The 21173-nt window shown below is 41.7% G+C and overlaps 1 long non-coding RNA gene across 1 annotated transcript; it reads right to left on the bottom strand.

Annotated features, from left to right (window-relative positions):
- Positions 1-8726: 8726 nt before the first annotated feature.
- On the bottom strand, positions 8727-11420 carry LOC140342830 (uncharacterized). The gene is made up of 3 exons (XR_011923167.1): positions 11338-11420; positions 10994-11055; positions 8727-10534 (listed from the first exon to the last, which is right to left on the bottom strand). It is a non-coding gene; the product is annotated as an uncharacterized lncRNA (long non-coding RNA).
- Between the last annotated feature and the right edge of the window lie 9753 nt (positions 11421-21173).

Raw genomic sequence — 21173 nt, 5'->3', positions numbered from 1 at the left:
ATTACCAATGAAACCACACAAATTGTGGTAAAGATTTTGTTACAAGAAATTATCCCCAGATGGGGATGCCCTGTTCAAATTAACTCAGACAATGGCCCAGCTTTTGCATCCAGGATATGTAAGGAGCTTTCCAAAGCCCTTAGGATTGACTGAAATTCCACCTCCCTTACCACCCTCACAGTTCTGGGATAGTAGAAAGGATGAATAGAACAATTAAAGAAAAAATAAGGAAAATTACTGGAGGCACGTTTACTAATTGGAAAAAGTTTTTGCCTGTAGCCCTAGCAGAAATTAGGATGCAGCCTAACAAGAATACTGGTTACTCACCATTTGAGGTCCTAATGGGAAGACCCTTCCCCACCCCTTGGGGTTCAAAGGCCCCCATGATAGAAAAAGGGGATCTAGAAGTAGTACAGGCAGAATATGTGAGGAAACTTGTAGAAACTTTAGATCAAGTTGAAAAAGATGTTGCTCGTGCCTCTCCTTTCTCTCTACAGGAACCTACCCATCCTTTCCAACCAGGAGACATGGTAATAGTTCAGCGCCTGGCAAAAGGGCGAAAACAGACTGAGTTCCCGTTTGGACCACCCACCCGAGTGGTAGCAGTCACCAGAACAGCGATTCTCACAGAAGAGGCTCCAATCTGGATTCATGCTAGCAGAGTGAAAAGGGTCCCTGAGGCTTCTTCTCCGGCGTCGAATGAAGACAAAGAGGTTGAAGCAAATGTGAAATCCCTGAACAAAGAGGGGCACTCAGAAGAAGTCTCCCTGAAAAGTGCCTTGCCACAGGCTAAAGATGATGACCCCACAATATTCTGGGAGATTTGTTTGTCTATTGATAATTATTCATCTTTGTGTTTTCTTGCCAGTCTGGCTTATTACTACTTGTATCTATCATCCAGAGGAGATGAGTTTCTTATGCGGTACACCAAATAATCAGTCAGTATCTAAAAGAGCTCAGGAACAAGATCCCTTTGCTTCATTCTGAACAGAATAGTATAGTCAAGATGGCAAATGCCCTAAATGTTAGCTCATTGTGCCTTGAAGACCTACAGAGCCCACGGGACCTTATAAAAACATGTGTTGTTGCTGTGCCTACACCCAATGAATCCCTCTTTGAAGTCTGGTCGATGACTAAAAATACACAATCTTTTATTCCCTTGTATGACTTCTGTGGGGAATGTCAGGAAATAGCAGGGATAATATTAGAATAATTACTATTAATGTGACTGCAGCAGAGACCTGTTTACCTTTTCCCAGGATATGACCTTATATTGTGATGATAGAGACATAAAGAGAGGATTACCTAAGAATAGTGTATATGATTATATTAATGACACCTGTAAAAAGAATGGTAGGGTTGTTAGCTCCCTAGATAATTCCATGAGTTGTAATAGGACAATTGTGACTCCCAGTTTTATCTATAATATAATGCTCCCTAAGGGATGGTTTTTGTCCTGTGGTAACAGCACTTACAATTATATTCCTGCCAATGTTATTGGAGATCCCTGTGCATTATCCAGGCTGACTTTGGCCCTTCCGAGACAACCCTGTCAGGAGAACCCAAAGATCGGTTACCAAGACTTTATCAGAAAATTGTGACTCTACTCTACCCCTTCTCAGCCGTGCAGAATATACAAGTTTGGGGGCCTCTATATTGGGAGTGCCTGGACTGGCTATATATAATACTCATACTATAAATTCTATTGCATGTGACCTGGCTAAATCTCTGAATCATACTTCTACCACCTTATCAAACATGCTTTTAGATCTACAAGGAGTAAGAGGAGCAGTGCTAGAAACTAGATTTGCTGTGGATTATTTGTTACTTAAACATAACGTAGGGTGTCAGGATTTTAAAGGAATGTGTTGTTTTAATTTATCTGACGATTCCAGATCAATCCAGTCCCATATTCAAGCGTTACATGAAGTTGCTAATAATATCAAGGAGGATGTTGGTTCATCCTCCTGGCGGGACTGGTTATTGAGCTGGCTGCCAGATTTGAGTTGGTTAAGAACATTATTTATCAGTATTGTAATCATAATTACTTCCTTGATTATCTTATGTTGTTGTATCCAATGTATCCGTTCCATTATACAAACATTCCGCGCTATGTGTCCAAAGCCCACAGATCCTGGACAAAAATATGCTACTTACCTCTCTATTTTAGAAAGAAAATAAGTCATATTCATGACTTAAGAGGGTATTGAAGGGTTAAATAAGTATTGTTACAGGACTGTATAGCTAGAGCTAATGTGAGCCATATACTTGTATAAGAAGTTGTATTTCTTCTTCTTCTACTTAGTTTAATTGTAACCGGATGGTGAAAATTCTAAATTCTTTGGAATGCAATGTACGCCTTGCAGTGTGTCAAATAACACTATATATGGCTAAAACTTAAACAGCTGTACGTGAATAACGACAACCCCTTGTATCCTGTATGTATAAAAGACCATTTTGTCAGAATAAAGATTAGAGAATATTCCTAAAACCATACTGTGTGTATGTGTTATTGGGGTATCTCTCCAGACGTCTGTCTCTGTCGGTGAAGGAGAAGTCAGGGTGCATTCGAGGAACTAGAAGTAGAAGCAGATCCTTTCAGGGTGCACTCCTATTGTTAGGTGATATGGAGGTACAGGAAGGGGTGAGACAGATCATGTGTTGTGTACAGGAACCTGGTAGGTGATGGGGTGCACTGCTTTTGTTGATGGGTATTTGAAAGTGGGGGACACGTGGTCCTTTGCTGTTGTTATTGTAGGATGATATGGGGGTACAAGAAGGAAACAGGTGATAGGGTGATATGGGGGATTAGGAAGGGGGGTAACATGATGTTTTGCCCTGCTATTGTTTTAGGATAATTAGGGTAGGGGGGGTCTTGAAATTGGAGAGAGATCACACTGCCATTATTGCAGTTTGATATGGGTGTATAGGAAGGGGGAGAATGGTCATGGGGTGCACTAGTGTTATTGCAGGGTGGTATGAGGTTCAGGAAGGGGGGTCAGGTGATCGGGTACACTTCTATTAGTGCAAGGTGATACTGGGGGTTCAGAAAGAAGAGTGGGTGATGGGGTGCACCTCTATTGTTAGCTTATAAGGGAATATAAAAACAGGTGTGACAGGTGACTGGGTGCACTGGCATTGCATGGTGGTACCGGGGTTTAGGAAGGAGGGACAGGTGTTGGGGTACACTGGAAATATTTCTAGGAAATATGACGGTACAGGAAGGGTTAAGAGAAGCAATGGGGGTGCAATAAAGGAGAAGGTAAAAGTTGCCTAATGACTTCTGAGTTCTGAGGAGGTCATTGGCCACTTTAGTGAGGGCTGTTTTAGTAGAATGGGCATCTCGAAACCCAGACTGGAGAGGGTCAAGGAGAGAGTTGGTGTTGAGGTGTCAGGGTCTCCCCAGGCAGGTAGCATGAGATCACCTAAGACACAGAGTCTAAGTGACACCAGGTCTTCACCATCTTTGCTGCTGGGGGTCACCAGGTTGCGACCCCTGGGGTCCCCCTACCTGAGGAGGAAAGCAGGAGCAGCCTCGGTGTGGAGACAGGTGGCAGACCAAAGGTGAAGACTCCAGGTACGGGTCAGGGCAGGCGGCAAACAACAACGTCAGAGTCCAGGCACGGGTCAGGTCAGGAAATAACAAGCAGCACAATACAGAGGAACAGGGTAGCTGAAAGTTATTGAAATTGTTATAATGAGTTGATCACCTGCTTAGTTCAATATTTCAATAATTGCCTGCTATATCCCCACAGTATTGTAGCAATATGTAGAAAGAAAGGGGACTTAATTGGCACATGTATAAAATCATATAACAAAAACTTTTTATTTAGAAAATATTAAAACACCAATAAAAGATTATGCCATTTGTCTTAACATGCAAGACGGCATGCTCTGAACATCAATATTGCTCATAAATTGGACCATAGTATGTCAAATGATTTTACAGCTAACAGTATAGCACCTCACAACATTAGAGGGTGTTTCAACGTGTTTCACGGTCAATGCCGCTTCATCAGGATAATAAGGTTGAGAGAGATCTAGAATTGAATAAATACAATACCTATTCTTCAAAACAGCATATAATGTTTTTATAAAGTCAGCAACAAGCATAGTTACAATTACTATTATTAATTAGCATATATTATACATTACAGTATCTTGTCATCTTCGTTCAAATGTATATAGGGCCTCAAAGCAAACCAAGAGCTCATCATGATGAGGGTAAGTGCAAACCAATAAGCGATAACAGACAGAAATCCCTGGAAGAAAGAAGCATTTTCTTATTGTTGCAAATGTTCGGACATATTTCTGTAAGTTACAGGTCTACAATTTAAAAAAAAAATTTCATGAAAAACAGTGGAACACTTTTGGTACAGAAATCTAGACCTCAGTGTAACGCTCAGGTGGTTAAAATGCAATATTGTTTGATTGCAAAATTCTGCCTTTATTACCACTTTTCAATGTTTAACCTGCATAAATATTTTCTAATCCAGTTTTCCACCCTTGATAGGTCTAAATTGCATATTGGTTTTGTAAGTATTTTTTGAACGCAATATTTGTTGGGCCATTTTTGAATTATTTATTCTTTATATGGAAGTGTGGGTTTACATGTGTTTTGTTTGTTTTTAATTTTTTTGTCATGTAAATTTAGTGGTGTGTGTTTTTTGTTCCACTCTCTGAAATGTTTAAAAACAGCACAATTGTCTTGTTAAAACTCAGTTGTTTGATGGGCATAGTTGTGCGCCAAACTTCAGAGTATGTAGCGCATAGTTGTGCATCAAGGTGGACCCGCTATGTGCTGGTGAACTGTGTTTTTTCAGTTGAAAAATGCGCCGCACATTTGCACAGTCCTCATTTAGGTAAATTTTTATTTTTGTATTTTTTTATGTGTATATTGCTTGTTTTGCTTCATGTGCACTCATGCATGTATGTATAGACATGAGTGCACATGAAGCAAAACATGTATGTATGCATTTAGATGTGTGTACATATACATAGAAAAGAGAAATTATAGGAATAAATGGGCACAGAGGACTTTTTGGACCATATTGCTTCACATGCTTCAAATTTAAGATTGCCTATTTCTTCCTATGATTTCTGATGTCATGGGCTACAAGCAACATTCGTGGATTATTTTGCTTCTGGTTAAAGGAGGAATCCACCTTTATGTGCTTCCACTACCAAGCTGAGGGGAGTAAGTCAATATATATAGTGGGCCAAGATCTAAAATGCCATTCAAACCTGCAGAAACGCCCTGAAGGGATAGAAAAGCAAGAAAATGTTTGGCACAAAGTGGATTTGGAAGTTTGATATACTAGTACTATGTTTTGTGTAAACACCTAAATAATGCATACCTTCCAGTATTTATGAGCATTAAGTTAAGCAACATTATGTTGGCCCATTTTTATTCATAATGTGGTTTTTGTTTTTTGGTGTACATGTGTTGTATTATCTAATTTTTTGTTTTGATGTAGTGGTGTCTGTGTAATGTCTTTTATTCTGATGTTTCAGTGGTTATGTGGAATAAGGTTGTGTTACTAATTTGTATTTGTTTTTTAAAGTGATCTACTCGCAGGATTTTTAACTTTGCCTGATCTTCCAGATTTAAAAAAAAACAATTGTTTTGTTTTTTTTGTTTTTGTAGAAAGGCCTAAACCGGCACGTTATGTAGTGGCCACATAATTTCAAAAACAAAGAAAAATGGTTGTGATGCGCATATTTTCGCGCAAACGCAAGTGCGGATACGCATAACGCACTACGTGCAAATGCGTAGCGTACGCATTTTCCACCTAGCGAAAGTAAAACCAGAAGTTTCATATCTGCGTCCTAAACATGCCGCCCCCATTGTTTTCTGAGAAGGACCCGAGCTACATAATTCAGGTAAGTTTTTTTTTTTATTTGTTTTAGTTGCCTGAGCATACATGTATGTCCATGCATATACATTTAAATTTCATGCATTTCATTAGCCTAACAACTCACGGTCTTCAATCCTCATCCTCCTAAACCCTTGTTTGTAACAACTTGAAATTTTGAGGGTATACCAAGGACCCTACTAGCTACTAGTAAACTCAATTTCCTTGAGGTTGTTGCTGTTTCAAAAGCAAGTGCATCTAGGATCCCCAAAGCAAAAATGCAAATTTCGAGCCCCCCTTGGCCACCTACATAGCAAGGAGAATTGGGGTGGTGCCCCTCAAGTTATACCTACATTTCTTGGAAATCCAATTTATCTGGTATGTGGGGTGCAGAAACCAGAAAATGTAGGTTCTTGGGGTTGTTGGGGGACACTTGCTCCTTGCTTTGTAAGAAGCCCAGGGGTCCTCAATTTGCATTTTCAATTAAGGACTTCTAGACACACTTGCTTTAGAAAATACATTCACAATGTTGTATTTTCATTCCCAATGTTGTATTTTCACAAGTGTTTTAAATTGTGATCCCCATATCTTAAAATGCTTGAAATCTGGTGGGCTGAGATTTTGCATATATATTTTGACTATTAGGGTCCTCTGTGCTTGTACACAGAGTTGTAAGGCTACAGAATAGGACATGCAGCATTCACACACAGCCATCACACTGAGCTGAGGATGTCATTACACATGCCCACTGGGTGGATACATTTTCACAATTTTTTTTATTTTTGTCTATAAAAGCCACAGCACAGCTATAGAATGGGGGAGGGACAGCCTGTGTCCCGATCTCATTCTAGCTGCGCTGTTCTCACAGGCTAGCTCTTATCAGCAGCTGCAATCCTCTGCATGGATGACAGCTGAAAACTGAGCAGCCTCTCCATTGCCCTTTCAGTGGATTAGAGCTGCGGATGAGAGCCGGGTAGAGGAGTCATGGCAGCCAGGCGCTCCACCCACTCAAAGGTGGCTGTTGAGAACTATGTACATGCACATATTTCACGTGTTTGTGTGCATATGATTATGAAAAATCTTCTGATTCTACCCCACTAAGCTGAATCCTAGCTAGATCATTGGAAGAGCACTAATTAGCCTCCTAGCTATCACGCAAGGATGCAAACTCTTTGGCCAGAGGACAGTGAAAGTCTTCAGGGAGAATGTCCTCTGGATAGATGAGGCCAAAATTTTTGGGAAGGCACATCATTCGACCATCTCACAAAGATGGTGTTTTGTATTTCTCCCCTTTTTTGGTGTTCTTCCAGTGGCAACAAAATAAATAAACATGTGCTGCATTTTTAGGCATAATGCAACAGTGCCAATATTTTTCCCCTAGATTGTATGTATGTCTGGCACTTATGCTTCACTCAACAGAAACAGGATGAAGAGAGTTTACATCTAGGAGATTAGTGTTTTTCAAATGATCTAGCTAGGATTTAGCTTAGTGGGGTTAAATCATGAAGATTATTAGTAATAGTATACACATACATATCTATACTAATGTCTGTCTATATATACACCTATTATTAACAGTTCACAATTGCGGAAGTGACAGGATTTCCTCCTCGAAGTGGGGGACCGCATCCTCTCTGGTAAGTATTGCATTTTGTCTACTCCTCTTGTTAAGGGGCGGTGTTTTAGAATGTTTTTTGGTTGGGGAAGGTAGTATTGTCTGGACTTAGAACTGTTTATCACTTCCTAGATTTTATTACCTTTAATAATTTTTGATGTTTGTGTTTTGCTTTTTTATATTACAGCCAACTCTCCATCACAGTGGCAGCTGATTGTGGAGCAGCCAGCTAGGTGGTTGACCGTGCCACAAGATGCGGAGGAGGAGCCCGCTGCCCAACCTCAGCAGCCCGAGGCCTCAGATGAGGAATTGCCTGTAAACTAACCTTTAATTGAAACCTTTTTAACAAAAGGTGATTCTAACACATTCTCACACTACTTTCACCATTTTTAGTTAAAAATACAAAGATTGAGCATGATTTCATGTACCTGCTAGTCATTAATCATGCGTCAAATAAAGGTTTATTTTCATTAATCTGTTATCCTTGACTAACCTTACAAATCAACTTTAGTCCGGCCCACCCACTTTTACTTATAGTGTTTATTTTTTTATTTTGTTGACACCAAACTGCATCACTTTAGTTCTATTGCCATATTTAGCTTGGCCACAGAAAGCAGCTTTCTTTCTTGTTTTGCCAGGTGGAAACGGCAAAACAGTCATAACTTGATGAAATTAGATAACATAACTTTCATTCTTTGCACTGTGCAATTTAAGAACTAGCTGCATAATATACTATTGCATTCCCTCAGTACTTACTTCTCTAATATTTTTTGTCTCCTTCCACATACACAGACAGTTCAAGCTCGATGGAGGCAGCCAGCCCTGAGGAGGTCCCATCCCTACCCCCGCCACATGGCAGACATCCTGCTGGTAAGTTTCTAGTTTAATTTGTTTTGTTTTTCCAAGGACAATACTTTTCTTAAAAAAGTTTTCCCCAACTCCTCGGGGTAATATATCCTTTGTTTTTTCTCTACCCAGCAGCAACTCTACGGGATAGCCTGTACTGGATCCACAGCACAGGATGTCTGCCATAGAGCATCATCTGGGGATGGCCCAGGCTCAGGGTATGCCCAGACGTTACAGGTTTTATAAAAAAAAATAAAATAAAAAAAAAAGAATTCTGTAAACATGTTTTCAAATGGAGATATATATTTGTTTAACCACCTGGGCGTTACACTGAGGTCTAGATTTCTGTACCAAAAGTGTTACAGGTTTTCATGAAATTTTTTTTTTTAAATTGTAGTATTAAAAAAAAATCAAAGCAATATTTTGTTCTGTTTTTTTATTTTTTTGTTTCAAACCCAAAGTCACACATTTAAAAACAAAATATAGAACATGATCTTATCCTACAGCAACCTGTTTTTAAGCTTGGAAGAGTTGCCACTTGGCAATTCTGCATTCCTCTCTTGTCATCTCTTCAAACATATCATATGACCTTAAAACTAACATAGTTGTGTTTGTTAGATATGTCCTCTTTGGACTAAATGTGATTGTAACATCATTCAACAATACTTATTCATACAATACACAGCTGAACCCCTTAGTATGTCAGTTTAAACAACAGAAATGTAGTTGGCCAATTGACAAGCACAAATATCTGTTAGAGGCAAGTGTCAGAGAAGAGAGGTGTGCCATATTTGGTCCCTACCAATAACTATATTTGTGCTCATTTAGTGAACAAAGATGCAATTGTGTTTTTGTAACTAATTTTTTTATTTTTTTCTTAAAGTCATTATGACAGTACTAGTATAGTATTGAATTGAGACTTCATACTTGATTAGAATATTTTTTAGACACATTTTCACATTCTTCTTGGATGAGATAGCAAAACTGCATTTTGAGCATACTTGGGCCACATCGAACTAAACTTATGTAGGTGAAGTATAGAATAATTGTGAGGTACACTAACCTGTGGACATTGGTCAAACAGAAAATAGACATCAGGCTATCTTATCCAAACAAATGTCTTCACACAGGAGAACTCAAGCACTGTAGGTGTCATGGAGTTCTGAAAACATTTAGTGATGTTAAATCCGGCACAGCCACCTCACCAGGCCATCTTGACCTGGTGTTAGGAGCCGGCCATGCAGGAGGTGGAGCTCTAGGGATTTGCAAAACCCAGCATGTGAAGAATTGCTTAATTGAGATTGTTGGCCCAGGGATTCACTGAACATATTACAGAGATGATCAACTCTTATCATGTATGCACCCAAAATGGCCGATGTTTGTTGTTGAACTGATCAGACGCTGCATGTCATGTCTTTGTTGTTGTTGTTCCTGGAAAGGACTATACATTCCTGCCTCATGTTGGTAAATTTCTATGTCCTGGTGATTCTGGGTTATAGTTTCATGTAGGAGTTGATGTGGACCTTTTGATATATAAGAAGGAATCATAAAGTATACTATATACAAGGCTTTTGCCTCATACCAACAAAGGACTTTTTTATCTGCACCTTTTTTTTTTCCTGGGCCAAGTCTTGTGACCAACTGACCATTGTTCACCATTTTTGAAATATCTGGAAAGCTGACTGCATTGTGAAGAGGGATTGTCCTGTAAATATCATTAAGTTTCTTTTGTGTAACAATAACCAAAGTATAAACAGGAAACAATAACAACAATGACCAACCTATAAATTAGAAACAATGGCTAATAAACTGGGGCATGAGAGGAAATAGCCTGGATATCAGGGCCATCCATTGTTCCATTGTCCATCCATCAATGACTCTGGATTCCTGAAAGATTACTGTTTACTTTTAATTACCTTTCTGTAATTCTTCGCTTTGTATAAATACCACCACCTTTTCTGAATAAATCAGAACAATTAACCACCTTTGATTGTTCTCACACATGTGTCAGTAAAACCTACATCTTTAACAAGGAGATTCTGTTCTTTCAAGAGGGAAATACATTCATCCTCAACAGAGTGTAAGGACCTGTCGCAAATCATTTGACCTTGGGGCATCCATCCTTGATTCCATCACAATGGCCAACCAGCCTCTGAGTGAGGTTTAGAAGCTGCCTGGCCACACTGGGTTCACCCAATTCCTCTCTATCCACTGGATACTATAAATTAAAAAAAAGAAAAATACATTAAAAAAAATGAAATAACATAAGTTAGGGGGTCACCATGACATTATGCAGACGGCATCCTGACAGTGGAACACAGACAAATCTAGTGAATCTATAAACATTTCTTCATAATCCAAAATATTCAACATGAACTATAGAAAGCATTTAACCAAAAGATTCAGTCCAAAAATCATGCAAACTCCAAAGGAGTTTTGCAAGCTAGGTTGTTTTTTGGCCTATGGATCAAGAAAGCAAAAACATAGAAACACAGCCCAAAGAATAAGGCATACATTCAACATGGATTGCTTACAGAAACCTCAGCTGTTTCCTCTTCTGGTATGAAATGGGCACCTGAGGGACCCTACCAAAAAAATTTAAATGTAACAGATTTGGAAATGTTCATTCCCCCAACCCATACAAAAAAAAAATACAAATTGGACAGTTCTTGCCTACCTCTACAGTGGATGCAGCCCGTGAAAATTCTCCAGAACCACAAACCAGAGGACACTGATGTTCTACAAAGGCATATGATATATGGTATCAAAATGAATGAATGTGTAGACAAATCTTCACATATCTAAAGTCCCCAATCTGTAGCTAAGGCAAACATAAATATTTAGAATTACGCAGAAAATGGAGTCTATTTTAAATATTTAACTCAAACAGCCTGACATTCCCAAAGAAAGGCAGCACCATAAACATCTCAAAATAAAATGTAAAAATAAAGAAATTTACATAGAGATAGAAGGTATTTATTTAGCTTTTGGAAGGCTGAACACACACACAAACCAAATTACCTGGAATCTCCTCCGGGGCTCTCTGCAGAGGCTTAACGACCTCCTCCTGTTGACGTGGATCTGTTAAATAAACCAAAAACAACAGAAATAGAGTGAGCTTGACTATAAAAGATCATTTGTTTTGATCAGTTCCCCCCAAAAAATAACAAAAAAAACATAACACTCCCAGACAAACAAATGCGTGAAATGGAACATGTGGGGGAGCTGAAATATTACACATATGACTGTTGTTTTAAACATGATTTCAGACAGCTGCACAATGTCGAACAAGATATACTATGAAGGTTCATCTTACCAGGAGGAAGACCATTGTCATCTTCTACATGTGAAGTGACATCCTCATCACTCTGAGCAGAGAGTGCAGGAGAGGAGCATACTATTGTCAAAAATTTAAAATACATAAATTGTTGATGCAAGTGTAGCAAAGTAGTAATTTCCCTGCCTGTTTATGCATTAATGTATTCTAAGATAATTACTGCAGTGTGTTTTGCCATGTGCCAAGATAGCTGCTGTGCCCTCGGCACTTTGGGGATGAGGTCATCAGTACCTAGCCCGGGGCAGGGATTCTGGGGTAAGCCCTTGAGAAGGACATGCTCTGGAGAGTGAGAGACTCAGACTCTGTAAAAGTATAACTTCAGACTGTATTATGGCATAATCCTCTCACTGAGACATACTGAAAGGACTATAATATATTTACACTGCTGCTGTTTGAAGATTGCAAAGTTTGATGTTACACTGGATTTCATATGTTGTTACTATTCAATACAGAGACTCTTTCTGCTAATACAGTGTGGATTATTGTCTATGAGTATACTATTCTCAACTGGAACTGCACTTGTTACTCACAAGACCCAATTGAGTGGAGGCACTGTGCTTATGAGAGATTTCATCCTGTTACCACAGATAAAGTAAAGGCTCTGCTCCTGTTTTTCCACATAGGTTGCGCCACAACATATCAGTAGCCTGCAGAGTGGGTCAGAATAGGGCTTCATTTGGAGGCACTGCTGAGATTATCTTGCATCAGGACAGTATTGTGTTACCATGCCACTGTTATCTACAGAAGCTGTATGGCAGTGGGCCCAGGAGGAGGGATTGTCACATAAAAGGACCTTTGCTGTATCTTGTGTATCTATATCTGTGAGCACCCACAAGACTACAGGACGCACTAAAACCTAATGAAACTCTGCAGCATGCATCTCTTGTGGATAAAAGAGAGGATGATAATGGATATGAGCTCTATACCCAATACCTATGTCTCAGTGAGGTGGATCTAAATCCAGTTAAAGGGCCCTTTTGTATCTACCCCTAAGGGGCTGAAGGTGTCGGCTGTGCTATAGTTTTTCCACTCATTTCACCTTAAGTGAGGGGAAAGATACCAGCCCTGCCTGTAAAGTGTGAACTATTGAATTGTGTGTGTTTCCACAGAAGACACTAATACAGTGTCTGATACAGTCACTAAGCAGGAGACCAATCTTGAGCATTTGTTGGTAAAGGTCACTGAAGGTATATCTCAAAATCTTTATGCTGAGTCTCATCGCAAGCTAAAGACTTTTTCAGGAGTACTACCTGTTCCTTCTGGTGAGGAGAGCTTTGAGGCATGGAAAGATTTTGCACAACAAGTAATGGAGGAATGGACCTGCTCGGGGGAAAAAAAAAAAACAACGCATTATGGAAAGCCTCCGAACGCCACCATCTACTATTGTTAGAGAGTAGAAGGACACTCATGGGAGTACCACTGCTCAGGATTATAATAATGTTCTGACAGATGCTTATGGACTGTACCATGATCCTGATCAAATGCTTGCTGACTTTAAACAGACAAAGCACAAAGAGGGAGAGGATGTTTCTGTATTTGTGAGAAGGCTAGAGGTACTTCCAGGTAGATTGCTAACTGAAAAGGTGATCTCCCCTGCAGATGTTGACAAATTAAGGACTGCTCAAATAATAAAGGGAATGTTACCCCATCACCCTATGTCGCCAGTCCCCAGAATTTTTTTGAGAGAGAAAGACTTTACTTTCACGGAAATTATGACTGAGGTAAAGAAACAAGAGGCTGATATCTGTTTCACTACTCCAACTAAGAGTAAAACTAAAGTGACTTCTCTGGATGAGCAGGAGAGTTAAACAATTGCTAAGACCAAAGAGCCTAGTAAACCCCTGCAGTCTACAGCTCCATCTGTTGACAGGAAAGTGTCTAGCAATAAGCCTCTTTTTCCAATTAAGTGTTTCCGCTGTGGACAGGAAGACATGTTGTTCGTCAGTGTCCATTGCCTGCTGACAGACTCGAAGTGCACAGTAAATTTGGACAGTTGAGTAGAAAAAAACAGAGAAAGCAACAAAGATCAAAGTTCATTAAATTATGTGGGGTAGACCGCAGATGCCCATTCAAACTATTTGTTAATAAAGTACCCACAACTGCTCTATTTGACACTGGGTCTCTGTTAACAATCATATACTGGTCTTTCAATCAACAACACTTAAGCCATCTTCCTTTGCAAAGTGTGAACGATATGCCTGTTTATGGTATGGGAGAAAATCCTGTTTTTATGGATGGTTGTCTAGAAATGGAACTTCGCATTCCCGGTGTGGTCGCTGATGAGGATCCACCACTCAAGGTAATCGCTTATGTGAGCCCCCCACCTGGGGTTAATGAGTCAGCACCTATGATAGTGGGCTCCAATGTTAAAGCTGTTGAGGCTGCTTTTATACGTTTTCTTCAGCCACAGCAAGGGATTCCACTGCCTGCTCTACCTGTAGCTCCAGAATTGCAGGATATATGTCAAACGTTTGCTCCTGATCTTCCTGGAGGAAGTGTAGGGAATCCCTGGCGTTCAATAGAGCTTGCACCGAGGGAAGTGAGAAACCTATGGGTTTATGTAGAAATCTTACCAGGGGCAAATGGAAGCTTTTTCCTGCTTCAGACTGATCCCAAAATGGCTGCAAAGAACGGCTGGGAGATAATACCTGAAAGGAAAGACTATTGTTTTAAATGTCCTAGAATGGATTTTGTTACTGTTTGGAATATTACTACATACCCAGTCATAATACCAGCCTGGCAGGACGTGTTCAGTTGAAACCATTACTTCCTACCCTTACAAAGTTGAAAATCAAGAAACCACATTAGACTTTCACCTGGAGGATGCTGACAGTTCTCCAGAGCACAAGCAAATATTCGGTGAGCAGCTAATGGAGTACAGTGATGTTTTCTCTACCGATGAAATGGATGTGGGTTGTGCTAAAAGCATTCAACACACTATTCGCATGACAGATAGCACCTCTTTTAGAGAAAGATTCAGATACCTCCCAGAGATTTGGATGATGTTCGAGAGTGTTTGAAAAAAATGAAAGATCAAAACATCATTGTTGAGTCTAAAAGTCCTTATGCATCTCTAATAGTGGTGGTCAGAAAGAAAAATGGTGGGGTGAGAATATGTGTTGATTACAGAACTCTGAATCGACGTACTGTTTCAGATCAATACACTGTTCCTCGCATGAATGAAGCCCTTGATGCTTTGCAAGGCAGCAAATGGTTCACAGTAATGAACTTACGTTCTGGATACTTTCAAGTGCCTATGAGTGAGGAAGATCAAGAAAAGACTGCTTTTATGTGCCCGTTTTTCCAGATTGCTTGTATGCCCCCGGGAATGACTGGCGCTCCTGCAACCTTTCATCGTTTGATGGATCAAACATTGGGAGACCTTTGTCCCACGCAATGTATTGTCTACTTGGATGATATAATTGTGTTTGGCTCAACCCTGGAAAAACATGACCAGATACTGTTTAACCTCCCTAGCGGTAACCCCGAGTGAGACTGGGGGTAGAAAAAAAGTTGCTCAAAGCGGTAACCCCGAGTCACACTCGGGGTAGGTAATCCTATGGAAGTAATAGTAAATACAGCGCTTACCTGATCCGCCAGTGTCCCGTGCTGTCCATCGCCGCGATCTTCGTCTTCTTCTCTCTTCCTCCGGCTGGCTTCTGCATCCGATGAGTCACTGGGGAGTTTCCGGTGACGTCGGTGCATGTGTACGTTGCCGGCGGGGCGGGAAATTCAAAAATCATTTGTATTGCATTCAATGCAAAATAACTGTATTGAATACAATACATTGGATTTATATGTGTAAAAGCAGTACAATGTTTTCAAGAACATTTATTTTACAGTATATATAATAGTATAATATATAGTATAATATGTATTTTTTTTTTAAATAAAAAAATTTAATTTTTTTTTTTAAATATATAGATTTTTAATTTATTCAATTTATTATTTTTACATGATTTTGTGTTTCAAACTTTATTATACTCATACTATTAGATTATACTGTAAAATAAATTTTCATGTACCGCTTTTATGAAACTGAGTTTTTATTGAAAAAATTTTTTACAAATACAACAAAAGAAACAAAACAAAAAGAACATGGACAAGAACACAGCATACAGGAGCATTAGCAACATATTACCAAAACCATAAGGCATAAAGTAGGAACAAGTATATATATATTGCCTCCAGGATCAGTGGAGCAGAGCTGTCAGCATTGTAAAGCTCCGCTGATTGCTCTGCTCCCTGAGTTGCTGAGGAAAGGGAAATCCTGATGATGCCTTTGCTGTCATCAGGGTTTCCCTTTCCTCAGGGAGCAGAGCATGTAATAGTGTAATAGTGTTATGTATCTTTTTATAATGTATCTTTTTATGTATCCTTTTACAATGTATCTTTTTATAATGTATCTTTTTATGTATCCTTTTACAATGTATCTTTTTATAATGTATCTTTTTATGTATCCTTTTACATCTGTTTGGAGGCTGTAGAAGCTCTACACAGTGCTGAAAAAAACCCGAATTTTCCTCCCATTGACTTTAATAGTGTTCGAATTCGATGTTCGACCACCCTAATTTTTTTGCTATATTCGAGCGAATAGGAATAGCTGCCGAATCGAATAGTCAGCTATTCGACCAACACTAGTCTTGACATGTCTTTTTAAATGTATTTATAGGCTGTAGAAGGTCATCACCGACCCGAATAACAACCTGAATTTTTCCCCCATTGACTTTAATAGAGTTCGAATTCGATGTTCGATCACCCGAATAATTCTGCATTATTCGACCGAATAGTGGTCGAATCGAATAGTGAGCTATTCGACCAACACTAGTCCCTACACCAGAGCCGTATGTCCAGCTCGCCCCTGGTGGGGAGAGCCTGTGGGCAGCAACCAGGTGTTCTCCCAGCAACAAAGTAGTCCCCCCTTGCGGGGTGTTGTGGTGAAGACCGGGAGACACTTAGACTCTACGCCCCAGGTAATCCTGCGTCACCTGCCAGGGGGCGCAGCCCTAACGGAAGGATCTAGCCAGAAACATGCAGGCTTCTGGGGACAGCTTTCCACTAGAAGAACTATGTAGGCAAATCTCTGTGCAAGAGGTCCAGAGGGGCTACTATCAACTGGAGAACCATATCCAGACCCTGTGCATCCCACAAGTGACCATAGCCAAAGCGCCAGTTCATTCCACTTCATTGCCAGTTCCAGCACCCGAACCTAAGTTACCTTTACCGACTTGGTTCTCAAAAGATCAAAGCCAATTCCGAGCCTTTTGCAAAGCCTGCAGAGCATCAGAGCAGCGCAAAGAACTAGCCCGTGTGGGGGTGCCTAATTCCCTGAATTACCTGATTCGCCTGGCCACCCAGATTGACTGGAGACTTCGAGAGTGTAAACTAGAGAGGATGGTCACTCCAATTTCTCCAAGGTCCCTCCAGACCCCTCAGCCCAGGCCTCGGTGCCAGCTTCTCTGAACGCCCCTGAGCCTGTGCAGCTGGGACTTGCCAGACCCTCTCTGTCCAAAGAGGAACATCAGACACGTCTCCAGGAAAACTTGTTTTTATATTGTGGGGGTTCTTGCCACTTCTTACCAAACTGCCCAATCCGCCCTCTGGGTAAGGCAAAGGATGGTTCTGTGTCTGCAGCTCATGTCGCACTCTGTCTGTTTCTGCAAGGCCCAGAAGTAATCTTGGAGGTCCAAGCAATAATTGATTCTGGAGCTTGCACCTGCTTTCCTAATGACTTTCTTGCCAAACAGCTGATTTACCACTTCGCTCAAAGACTCAACGCTTCTGGCTGCAGCTTGCTGATGGCTCTGTTCTAAAATCTGGCCTTGTAACTCAGGAATCATATCCGATCCTCACCTGCATTGCTCCTAACCATCAGGAATTCTTGAGTTTTGACATAATCCCGTCTTGTTTGTTCCCTGTCATCCTGGGCATACCCTGGCTGCAAGCGCATAACCCTCTCATTAATTGGTCCAAGGGTCAAATATCCCTTTGCTCTGACTATTGCTGCCAGATTTGCCTGTCCAAACCCGTCAGCCTAATGTGCAGCTAAAAGAGAAATACTGCCAGCCTATCAGGAATATCTGGATGTATTTGACAAGAATATATATGATTGTCCCATAGAGTTGCTTCCCAGGGCCAAGATTCCATTTGGGCATATTTACCCACTGTCTGAACCTTAATTGGTCACTCTCAAGGAATATGGTGAGGAGAACCTGCATAAAGGTTTCCATTGCTCCTCAATGTCGCCTCCAAAAGAAGGACCATAGTCTATGCCCCCGTATTGATTATAGAGAACTGAATCGAATAACCAACAAAAAACGGAATTCCCTGCCATTGATCCCAGAACTTGTTCAGAGGTTAAAAACAGCCAAGGTATTCACCAAGTTGGACCTGCGTGGGGCCTACAACTTAGTAAGGATTTGTGAAGGAGATGAGAGGAAAACAGCTTTCAGACCCCGATTCGATCACTTTGAATATGTTGTGATGCCTTTTGGCTGGTGTAATGCGTCCGCTACGTTCCAGCATTTTGTGAATATCTTTAGGGACTTTCTGGACGTCTTCATGGTTGTCTATTTGGATGACATCCTAATCTTTTTTTTTCCCTAGAAGAACACCAAATTCATGTCAAGAAGGTTCTCGGCTGACTTCTTACCCATTGATTGTACCCAAAACCGGAGAAATGTGAATTTGAAAAGGACACCATCCAGTTTCTGGGATTATTTCCACAAAGGGATATCCATGGACCAAGAAGGTCTTGGCTGTAGTTATCTGGCCAGCCCCAGTTGACAGAAAAGGGGTTTAGCCATTTTTGGGTTTTGCCAACTTTTACAGGGAGTTCAATAAAAATTTCTCAGCAGTGGTCTTGTCACAGATCCCCGCAGGACCAGGGGATCTGTGCCCCCTCAGTGTCACCCACCTTGCACTCCCCTGCTGCCAGCACCAGCTCTGCTCAGGGATTACCTCCTGGGCTCACTTCCTGGTCCAGGTCATGTGACTCCCAGTCAGCTGCCCCATTACCTCAGAGGACTAGAGTGTTCCACAGATGCTCTCTCCCTGCTGGTGGAGGTGTGAACACCACCAGCATCTCTTCTCCAGCACCCCCTCTGGTGGTAGGATAGGATGCAAGCAGGTCACATGGCTTCCATCCATCACCTGACCTTCCCTTGACCTTGACTATTCCGGATCGCTGCCTGTCCTGACCATTGACTTGTCTGACTACTCTTCGTCTCTTGTTCTGGTACCACCCTTTGTTCCTGTCTCTCAGCAGTCACCTGCCTCTTTGTGCACGGGGGCCTGCAACCTGGCAGTTGCCCGCAGCATAACATCCTCACCTCTAGAGGCTCTGGATGATGACCGGGCAGCTGTTAGACTCTGCGCCCCGTGTATGTCTCTGCCAACTGAGCTGATGACACAGAGGGTCCACCATCCTGCCTTGCAGCACCGTGACAGGTGTTACCTTTAACTAAGCTCACTAGCCCTCATGTTTCCTGGTTAGCCCTCATGTTTCCTGTTTCCTCATGCCTTTTCCTGGACACAAGTGGTCGAGGAGGCCTTTGTGAAGCCTAAACACTTGTTTACATCCACCCCTATACTGCGGCACCCGGATCCCTCTCTTCCATTTGTCCTGGAAGTGGATGCATCAGAAATAGGGGGAGTCCTGTTCCAACTAATAGGTCCGAAAGAACCAACCAAATACTGGAGCAATACTTGAGGTGCTTCTTGTCTGCCTCTCAAGCAACTGGGCCAATCTCCTCTCTGTGTCAGAATTTGCATACAACAACTCAGTACACTCCTCTACATCAGTCTCCATTTTTTGGCAACTATGGATTTCACCCTGCTGTTTTGCCAAATTGCCCAGTCCAGTCTTTGGTACCCGAGGTTGAAGACAGAATCGATTTAATATCCCGCAATTTGAAGCTTCTCCAGTCTGTTCTTTCATAAGCTCAGTCCCAGGCCAAACGGAGAACAGACAAGAAGAGAAGGAACTGCCAGGAATTCAAGAAAGGGAATATGGTGTGGCTCTCCATGGAAAACATGAGATTACGTTGTCCCTCTGGGACCTAAATTCATAGGACTATTTCCTATTTTGAAAGTTAATAATCCAGTAACAGATAAACTTGCACTCCCTGAAACTCTGAAAATCCATCTGGTCTTTCATGTCTCCTGCCTGAAGTGCGTGCCATAGGATCCTTTTGTAGGCTGATCATCTGTTCCTCCTTCACCTATCCTAGCAGATGGAAACAAGGGATTTGAGGTTGAAGTTGTGCTGGAGTCTAGGAAATAAACAGGCCAGATCCAATACCTTTTTAAGTGGAAGGGTTTTGGAACAGAAGAGAACTCTTGGGTTCCAACCAGGGATATCCATATCAAGAGGTTGGTTTCTGCATTCCATCGGGCACATCCTAAGAAGCCTAGGGGCATCTGGAGGCTGCCCTCGGGGAAGGCGGGGGGAATATTACCACTCTGCCCGCAGATCATCAGTCAAGCAGATTGCAGCATCTTCAGCTTCCCTTTGACTGTGCAAAGATGTGCCTTTTTAGCATCCCCTGCACTTTCTCTGAGGCTGTGCTCAGCTGAAGGGTATTTCAGGAAATGGGAGCAGCCAATGACCAGAGTAGTTCCTGGTTCCAACCAAGTCCTGCTATTGGCTGCTAGCTGTATTTATACCTCTCTGATTCCAGGCTCTAGTTGCTGGATGCCTAGCCTTGTTACTTGTGAGTTGCTCAGTCACACTGCCATTTTGTGCCCTTTTGGATTCCTGACCTGTGCTTGTACCTGGATTACCCTTGTTTGCCGCCTACCCTGACCTGCACCTGTACCTGGCTTACGCTTGTCTGCCGCCTGCCCTGTCCATCAGTCCATCTGGACTGTACCTCCTGCTGTCATCTGAGTACCTGATCTGCGCTGTCCGTACCTCAGACCCCATTGTCTTGCTTGCCCCAGTGGGGAGAGCCTGGGGGCCGTGACCAGGTGTTCTCACAGCCCTTTACACTTTCATAGGTATATAGTGCTATGGGGATCCCTTTGTTAGGAGAGCATCTGGCGGACGACTCGGACTAGGATGAAAAGTGGCAATACTAAAAAACTGCGGGTGGAGGGTCAGGAGGCCCCTCCTCAGGAGGGGGTAATGTTAGGAGACCATCTGGCCGACGACTCAGTGATGTGTGCCATCGCAATATCAAACACTGTTTGTTCAGTCGGGAGATGTCATTTGCAGCAACCAAGAGAACTAAGATAACAGCAGCCCCTGCTTTACCTTAGCCGTGCAGCCTGATGGAATTATGGCATCCCCAGCATCCCTTCTTAGGCTGTGCACAGCTGAAGGGGATTCTAGAGGTTGATCAGCTCCTGACTCAGCCCTGCACTGCTATTAGCTGCTGGGACTTTAAAGCCTCTCTGCTCCCAGTCACCAGTGCCTGTTATAGCGTTTGGCTGGGCTTATCTGTGCTGGAGACAATCTGCTTGAACTCCTGGACCGACCTTTGCTTGTGACCCCGACTCTGCTTGTGCCTTTTCCTTT

Source organism: Pyxicephalus adspersus, chromosome W (genome assembly GCF_032062135.1).
Source record: "Pyxicephalus adspersus chromosome W, UCB_Pads_2.0, whole genome shotgun sequence".
In the NCBI taxonomy this organism is placed as follows: Eukaryota; Metazoa; Chordata; class Amphibia; order Anura; family Pyxicephalidae; genus Pyxicephalus; species Pyxicephalus adspersus.
This window is presented reverse-complemented; position numbering and strand designations above follow the sequence as displayed.